The sequence below is a fragment of the Panthera tigris genome, chromosome D1 (assembly GCF_018350195.1).
Source record: "Panthera tigris isolate Pti1 chromosome D1, P.tigris_Pti1_mat1.1, whole genome shotgun sequence".
In the NCBI taxonomy this organism is placed as follows: domain Eukaryota; kingdom Metazoa; phylum Chordata; class Mammalia; order Carnivora; family Felidae; genus Panthera; species Panthera tigris.
This window is the reverse complement of record NC_056669.1, coordinates 2,879,794-2,889,596: the sequence shown is the minus strand read 5'-3', so window position 1 is coordinate 2,889,596 and position 9,803 is coordinate 2,879,794.

The following is a 9,803-nucleotide window of genomic DNA, read 5'->3' as shown; positions in this document are numbered from 1 at the left end:
GGAGAGAGAGAGAGAGAGAGAGAAAATCTCAAGCTTCACACCCAGTGTGGACCCCAACGTGGGGCTCGATCTCACAACCATGACATCATGACCGGAACCGAAATCAAGAGTTAGATGCATAACCAAATAAGCCACCCAGGCTCCCCTTACAGAAGATTTGAAAAGTAGTGTGCAGTTCAGGTGCAATGCATACACAGCTATACATACACATAAGACCTAAGAAAGCTCACAGTCACTGCCCGGTAACCCAGAGATAAAAACTGGGCAGGACTTACAATGACTTTATAAAGAAGATGATTGGAAAATCTGCTTTTCCTCGTGTTTCCTGTACATTGTGAATTACACCATCACTTACGCAATCACATTAGCTAGAAATATCATCTTCTCCCACTCTCCACCTCCAAGCCTGGACAATCCTATAGATTCTATCTCGATACCGATTCTAAAGCATGACCCTACTCTGTACCCCCACTTCTACTATACACACACACACACACACACACACACACGGAAGTAACTACATGAAGTGATGGATGTGTTAACTAACCTTGTTTAGATAATCACTCCACAATGTATACGCGTGCTAAATCATCATGCTGTATACCTTAGACTTAACGTGATGTTACAGGTCAATTATATACTAATAAAGCTGGAAAAATTATGCCTCAATCAACCTGGGGGGGGGGGGAGGGAATCCATTTCATCCTTTACATCATTACCAGAATTATTTTTTGACCTCAAAACTTACATGTTCCCTGCTTTAAGTCCTGCAATGGATAAGCTCTGCATATAGGATAAACTGTGAATTTTTAGGCAAGGCATACGAGCTCCCCATGATCTATCCCTGGTCTGAAAGGCAATAAATGCACCATTTCCACTTCTTCCGGCAATCCAGCCTTCCTCCCCGGCTGCAGCTGTGGGCACATGACCCAACCTGGGCTGTCACAAAACTTGCGACCATCCACGTGGATTGACAAAGAAGATGGCATATGACCCAAAGTGGTTCATCAGATTTATCTCCTAAATATCTCTACCCCAGCCAGGAAAGTAGCAGAGAAAGAAGAAATTGTACAGAGGAGAGTAGAAATGAGAAGTGGAGGGCGTCCCGATGTTCAGATCCCTGACTACAGTCGTCCCTGAAGCCACCCTCCACCCACACTCCCTCTTCTCTTCTTCCATCTAGTGATGGGGGCGATGAACTTCCTGTGTTTGCTTAAGCTGCCATACTAGAGAACTGTCACTTGTGAATAGACAATTGTGACTACTGCAACTGCCACTTCTCACCCTCACGCTGGCTTCAGTCCTCTGTCACCTTTTCGAGGACCTGCTTCACGTCCGTAAATGCAATATGACCCCTGGACTCCTCTTTAAACCACCTGAGGCCAGAGGCAACCGCCTAGCATCCTCTTTTTCCTTCAAGAATTTCATCCTCATCCTGTTTGCCTTCCTGAATCCCACCAGGTGGCCTGTCAAGAGCTTGAGGACTTGACGGTGGGAGCCCTGACAGGTGCAGACAGCACCAGACAGATAAAACTTGTTGGACAAAGCAGCTCCTGGCGGGACGGCCGCTTCTAAAACAAGTAAAAGGTTGTCCAACGAGAGTCTACTGGAAAGGAAAAAAGGTTTACATTTATGAAAACTGACTCGTAAAAGCCCCAAAGCACGTGCAGTAAATACTCATTACCACTTGGTGATACTGACGAAATACTCCAGTCAGAAGGCCTGAATGTTTGCTCCGAGTCCTTGGGCAAATCAACGAGCCTTGCTGAGTTTCAGCTTTCCTTTTCTGTTACTGGGTATTAACACCTCATCTGGCTAATGGGTGTGTGAAGATGAAACACTTAATGAACAGGTAAAAGCTGAAGACTGGATACAATTTTATCAATACGAGAATCCTATGAACATAATACCTTAAACCAAAGGAGTGAGTCCCAGATAACAGACCGTCAGATGCTGACACAGGCTAGTGGGACCAGGAACTCTTCTCCCCGTGTCTTCTCCGGTCACACTAAACAGGGGCAACATTGTCTGTTCACCTACCTATCCACACCGCCCCAAGTTAAAATAGTATGACCTTCCAAATAATTTAACTTTTCGAAGACAACAGGAAAAAATATCATTCTTGGTTTTCAAGGTCTGGATTCAGTAAGTAATATAAATACACCACTTGGTGAAAACATGGCAATGTCACTCATACTGCTAGGAATTTAAGTAAGCGGGGAAAAAGTCTATTTGGGACACTTTTTAAATTTTTTTTTTTTTTTTTTTTTTTTTTTTTTGCTGATACTGCAGGAGTCAAGATAATTAGCTTTATAAAACAACATAGCAAGAGCTCCCAATTTCAGCATTGTGACAGGCCCATTGATAAGAGGTGCTCAGGCAGAAACCAAATTGGGGAGAATGACAGTTTATTATTCTAGTTCTCCTGAAGTGAAGGAAATATCCTTAGAAAGTTGAATCCATCCATCCTCTTTTAAGCAGAGGTCATTCGTCTTTTTCCTTTATTAAAATGAGCATAAAGCGAACATTCATAAATTGATTCTATTCGGCTATGGTCTGCAACTCAGCTTCCATACATTTTAGCAGACATTTTCTGAGTCAGAATCTCCTGGCAACACTTTCAGAATGTAGCTTTGACCTTATGATTGTAAAATAAATAAATAAATAAATAAATAAATAAATAAATAAATAAATAAATAAAATAAAATAAAATAAAATAAAAACAGCTTCAACCTGGTAAAAAATGGAAAATGTAGTTACTGTCTGCATATGAATGTAAGAAAATGGCAATGGCCCTTTTTTGCCACTGATTTCTAAGATTTGCAGATTTCATGGAAGAGTTAAGTAGCCATTCAGTGCAAAGGTAAGGCCACATAATCAACAGTCTCATTTCTTGCTACTTCCGTGCATTTCTGTGGTAGTGAGCACCTGTAGTCCACAAGGCACTGAGGTGGAAATGGACAGAAGACACCACAGCACTACATTCAAAGACCCATCACACTCACGAAGGGAAAAGGCGCTACACTTCCTTGTCCTGAGCCTGACTTCTCATTAGGTGTCTGACCTTGGGTAAGATGCTTTTCTTAGGTCATCTGTTCATCTAGCACTTGCTTTACTGTAGGCTGCCCATTGGCCAGAAACAAGACAGACTGGGGAAGGGTTGAGCCTTCATGGAGCTGATGTCAGGGTGGGTCAGACCTACAGTGAAGAACTGAACCCAGAGATAAATACATATACAGACCATGCAGAGTGTAAGAAGATGAATGGGAGAGAATATTTAAGACTCTGGAACCCAGCTGAGGTTGCAAGGCCTCAAAGGCTTCCCTGAGGAAGTGCAAGCTAATCTGGCAGCCCAACGAAGACAGAGCCAAACGGAGAATGAAGCGGGTTTGAGGAGCACGAGGTTGATGTGGCTGCAGCACAAGGACCCACAGGAAGAAGGGTAAGGGTGGGAACTGAAGAGCTGCCTGCAGCCCACAGCCTGGAAAGCCGCATGGACGTGTCAAGATTGTGGTATTTATCCTAAATGACATGAAACATCGCTAAAGGATGCTAAGCGACTGAATGACACGATCAAATGTGTGTTTTTAAAGGTCACTTGGGCTGAGGTGGAGTGAGTGGGCTGGCAGAAAACGAGGCAGCAGTTACAAGCCACAGTCGAGACGTCCACACGGAGAGGCGGGCAGGACTCCCACAACCGCGGCACTGAACGACAGGAAAAGGCATGACGTGCCCCGCAGCCCAACGCCACTTACATACCGGTGGCCCGACTGGCACACACATGAATCAACGGCTATAGATTAACCCCCTTCCAAGGGTTGCTCTTGAAAGGCTGCGCAGGAACAGGATCAACGGGTGGGTTGCAAGGGCCTATGTAGCTGGGTGAAACAGAAGGAGGGCCTCATACGGACCAGGGGTGACAGCGGGCTGGGACCCGCTGAGTGTGAGCAGTCCTGGATCCGAGTTCCAGTCCGGACATGCTCTTAGGGAGTAGCATTTGAGATGAATCTTAGTGGAGTAAGTAGGGTTTAAACAGACAGGAATGAAAGTGTTATTTCAGACACAAAGCAAATATTTGCCAACTACAGAGAATGTTTGAACAGAGGGGCTCAGTTTAGTTTGGCTGGAATATAATTACAAAACAATGCAAGGGGAGGAGAAAGACTGTAAAAATAGGTCGGGTCTAGATACTGTTAACTTTGCGTGCCCTAAGGAGGTGAACTTCTCTTTAGTAAAAAATTTTGCAAGACTGATTTTAAGCAGGAAAGAGATGGGAAATAGAAGCATCTGGTAGATTTAAAAACCATGTAGAACAGATGGAGTGGGGTGAAGATGGCGGAGGAACCTGAAGCAGAGAGAGCAGGGTACACAGGGCACACACAGTGGTACGGACTTAAGCAGACAGAAATCTACCCAGAAGTCCAGGATAAAAGACCGCGAGGACTCTACTATGCACTTCCGAGAAGAAAGGTCAGAGTCAGAAGCGAGAGTGTGGGCTGAGGTCAAGGGCCTCACCGGGAAGAGCATGGGAAGTGCAGCAAGGAAGAGGATGATGCGGACGAACTCCGGAAGTTACAGACAATCCAGTAAACCGAGGTCTGTTTATCAGAAAAGAAATTTAAAACAAGTAGCTAGAAATTCTATTTTATTATTTATTTAATGTTTTTTTTTTTTTTTGACAAAGAGAGAGAGAGAGAGAGAGAGAGAGAGACAGCACAAGCAGGGGAGGGGCAGAGAGAGAGAGGGAGACGCAGAATCAGAAGCAGGCTCCAGGCTCTGAGCTGTCAGCACAGAGCCCTACGCGGGGCTCGAACCCATGAACCGCGAGATCATGACCTGAGCCGAAGTCGGATGCTTAATCTACTGAGTCACCCAGGCGTGCTACAAATTCAATTTTAAACCCCTTCACTCTAGAGCACTAGCCGAGTGTGCAGGCAGATGTATTAAGAAGGAAATGGGGATACAAGATCAGAGTCACTGACCCGGAGATGGACCAGACAGATGTGGGAGGGACCAAGCGGCCAGACCTTCGGAAAAACCACCCAGTTGGGCAGGAACCAGCGCTGATATAATGCGCTGCATAATTCTCATCAGTGTATCCATGTAATAGGTATTATTTTAGCGCCTGGTAAGTACAGGACGATACCAGGAGCTGGGGATACAGCCGTGGAGAACAGAACACAGTCCCTATTCTTGTCAGTCTTTCAGTGGGAGGTTTTTACATTCAGTATTAACAGAGCAATCACTAAGTGCAGATGACTGGGGATGAGCTGATGAGAAAGACGCACCCCTTGCTGTGTGGTGGGTCCAAGGAGAGGGTCAGAGACACCCAGAACAAGGAGATTCCACAGGGGCTACTGGACCTGGCTCTTGAGGAACGACTAGGAGTCCACCAGACTGCGTCCATACGAACTGTCAGCCCCTTGACTTCTGATCTCCAGTGTGGACGGCCAAGTCAACAACACACAGAAAAGGGGTGCTTCTCTGGGGATAGTCTGAACTACTCGACAAGATGGGAGAAGTCTAGCTTGGTCATCCCGTCCATCTGTGTGCTCCTCGCCCCAACTTCAGGGCTTCGTTTGAAATGTGTCCTTTTATTTCCCTCTAGACAGAAGAACCCAAGTATTCCTTGGGCATATTGGTCCTCTGGGCTGTGGAGTGGTGTGTGTGCCAAACAAAATGCACAGTTTCTAACACGTTATGACTAATTCAGGCAAACGTATTCTCTAAAGAGAAGTCTTCACGTCACTGTGTCTACAAGGTGGATTTGGTAAACAGGTTAAAACAGAGATTCTCTGTCCATGAGATTTTTCAACAATATTAGAAAGGGGACTCTCTTTGGCAAAAGGGCTTTCACTTTCACCAGCACCAGTGAATATAAATAATAAGCAAAATATTTTCATTCAGATTCCCAGTGTTCGATATTAATATACTCGAAGGGATTTAAAATTTAGCTGAGAGTAAAACCAACACCCAACATGTTGAAAGTTCATTATTATTCCCCAAATTAAGTGCTTTGGTTTTCAGAGCATGCACTGTGCCTAAGAAAACAGGCATTTTATTTTCTGTTTAATTGTCTGCTGTTTCCTGTCGATCAGTGTCAGTAGTTTGTCAAAAAATAGTGAAGGATGCCCTGATTTGGTATCCATGCAAACAGGATTCAATTATCTCCAATGAGTTTGCAAAACTTGCATAAGTCATTCATTTAAAAAACACGAGAATTAACACAGGGGGATTTGGAGCTGATATGTCAAAGACATTTTAAAATTACTCCCATTTAAGCTTTGATTATTAACACTGAGAAAATGCCTAGTACAGCCAATTTTTACTACTACAAACAATAACTTACATAATAAAAACACAACTGGCCAACTCCATTATCTTAGCTCTAGCGTAATTTCATCTAAAAGTTAACAGTTCTTTAGGTTAAAATATGACTATTTTGGACAGCCAATATGACCCAAACTAACTCTGCCAGCAGAGTATACATCAATGATCTCACAAAGGGCTTAATTCCCTCATATTATGTATGTGAACACAGATAGAGGCTCCCTCTCCACATGCATGGGGAAATTTCTTCCAGCAACTGGTAAGTTTTAGCTGCACTTTACCCAGAACTCACACAATGATTTAAGCTGTCGAATATTTTTTTAATTATTCATTTGATAGTGTCTAATTGATCATCCATTAAATGCAAGGTCCTATAAAAGGCAGAGAGTATTAAAGCATGTCAGCAGTCCATGGACTGGATAAGCTCATAATGTAGTAAAATAAATTTTATTTTGATTGACAATAATACAATCACTATAGCGAATAGATCATTTATGATAGGTGAGCCTCTGTGTGAAGTGCTTTATTTCTTTTATAGATGGGATAAATCATCACGTTTACTGCACACCTTCTTTCCTCCCTTTTTCTCATTAACCCCCTTACATCAGGGTCCCTGCCCTACACTCCCCTAAAAACGCTCCTGTCTGTATGAACAAGAACCTCCACTTTGCCAAATGCACTGGTCAACTGTCAAAACCTAGCGGCAGCGAATGACACAGCTGGGAACACCCTCTGTCATGAAAATGCTTTCTTCACGATCCTCCTGACTTTTCTGCCATCCTCTGGCTGAGTCTCCTTGACCTCTCTGACTACTCGATTTTCAGATGATGCGGGTATCAGTTCGGAGACGCTCTCTTTGCTCTCTTCCTATATCCACTGTCTTAATTTTACTGATTCTTATAGCTTTACACACTATGCATACACACACACACACGCATACGTGCTGATGACTCTCAAAGGCTTAACTCCACTCCCGAACGCCAGACTTGCACACCACCTTTGTATGTAACACACCCCCTTTCACGTCTAACAGAACCCTCAAACTGACGTCCGCACCAAGCATCCCACCACCCCCCTCCAAGAATCCCTCCCAAGGGTTTCTCCACTCTCAGCGAGGGACAACCTGACCCTTTTCTCTGTTCAGATGAATACCTTGGAAACACCCTTGGCCCCAGCACTTCTCTCAAACTTCACATCCAATCTGTGAGCACTATGGGCCTATAACACCGCCTCTAACATCCGAACCACTGTTACCTCATCTGCTTCTACACACCTGCTCTGGAACAGCATCAAGTTCCCCCAGGATTCCCGTGATGTCACTCCACTTCCGTGTCCATTCCCTACCTGCTACGTTCTGTCTCCACATCAGTCACAAAAGTTAACAGTTGTCCTTTTAAAATTCAGTCAAATGATGTTGCTCATCTACTTAAAAGCACCAAATGGCTCCAGAGTTTATTCCGTTAAAGTCGAAGAGCTAACAAGAGTTCGGCTTCTGCAGCTCACCAAGCTCCAGCCTTCTCCAACCTTCTCCGACCTGGTATCAGGTGCACCCGACCCACGCTTGCAGCCAGGCTCCCTCCACTCCTTCCCGCCTCCAGCCCTCTGCTCAATATCGGGCTGGGCCAGGGTCAAAGATAAAGAAGGCCAGCACAACTTAAAGCAAAAGGGCACATTTCAATCAGTGGCGTCCTGTACTGTGGCCGTAGGAAAGGTGTCCCGAATGAGCTGACCTCAACTTGGACGTGCAGAGGTGGCTGGACGTTTGAAAAGGAGAATGAGGGGAAAGGCTTCAGCAGAAAAATTACAGGGAAGTGAAAAGTTAAAAAAGCAAGAAGGACAGGTTGGCCCACATGAAAACCATCTGGGTTTGCTAAGTGGCGCTTACTGAAGTTAGGCTCGTACGTCCCACGGAGACTGGGAGACGCGCCCAATCTTCAGGTGTTGATGGGAACAGCAGGCAACTGTTTTAGTAGCCTTGAGTTTTCCCAGGCAGGCACTTCATCCTTGAGGCTGTTAGAGACTATGCTCAGTGTTTCCCGCAAGCTTTTAGAGGTCAAGGTTGAGGCCTCGTCAAAAGGGGGCTCGGCGGAGCCTGGCTACCCTCACTTGAGTCAGGGCGAGAATCTGGCCGCCCGACGGGTCTTTTCCGGGGACGGCTGTTGGTCACTGCTGAGGCAGGACACTTACAGACACTCCGCCCCCCGCGCCCATACCTGGACCTCTCTCAAGGATGGGGAGATCCCCTCCCTGTCTTCCAGCCACTTGGAGGTCAAGGCCCTGCATTTTCAGGTGTGTACTGTGTGTTTGTGCTTGGTTGTTTCAGGAAGCAGGGTCGGTCCGGTTCCTACTGGCGCCCCTTGTCTGCAAGTGGGAGTCCTGCTCCTTGTTCTGGAGTGTCTCCCACCGGACACACACCCAGCCGCTCCCGCCGCCTTTCCGCTGGCCGTGTGCCTGTGTGTCTCCATCCTCTGGTGCTTCGCTTCTCTGTGTCTGTGTAATGAAAATCTGGGTTCTTGCGGTCCATGTGAAGCAGTCTCCTAGTTCTCTCCTCCAATTTCACAATCCTTACTTCATAACTGAAATGTTCTAAACCTCGTTGATATGTTTGAAAGTATACTCAACCATTTTTTCGAGCCACTTTCTGCTTCCTCTGGGCGCCCTCTGTGCTTTCACGTTTTGGTTTCTCCCTAGTTTTGACTTGATTTTTACTTAATGGTTCCCTTTTATTTCCAATACTGGCTTAGTAGTTAGACCACAGCCTCATTTTTCTTTTTTAGTTGTTGTATTAGGGTTTACAGTACACATCGCTGGTGTATCACTATTCAACTTTTTAAAGAAATTACTGCCTTATTCACAATATAGGCAACATTTCCTATTTCCATCTCCCACTGTTTTTCTTGTGTTGCCACATCATTTATTTTTATACGTTAAAATACCACATTATTTTGTTACTATTTACACTTTGAACAATAACATGTCGTTTAGAGTCATTAGAGATAAGGAAGATGTCTTTTATAAGCTTTTTAACCATCTTTGGAAGCTCCAAGTATCTGGTACCATATTCCTTCTGCCCGAAGACCTCCCTTTTAACAAGTCCAGTATGCAAGTTTGCTGACCATTCTATCATTTATTTTTTTGTCTCAGAAACTATTTCACCTCTATTCCTAAATAACTGATAGACTTGATTTTTAGAAGTTTTATATTTAAAGAAAAGTTGTAAAACTACTACAAGGAGTCCCTACGTATCCTACAGGTTCTCCTAAGTAACATCTTGCATTGGGGTGGTGTATCTGCTTCAGCTAATGAACCAGCGCTGATGTGATGTTATTAGACAAAGTCCACAGTTTGCTCCTATTTTCTTGGTTTTTACCCAAAGCTCTTCTCCATTCCAGGATTCATTCCAAAACACCACACTGCATGTAGTTGTTTTGTTTCCTTAGGCTCCTCTTGGTTCTGATGGTTTTTCAGATTTT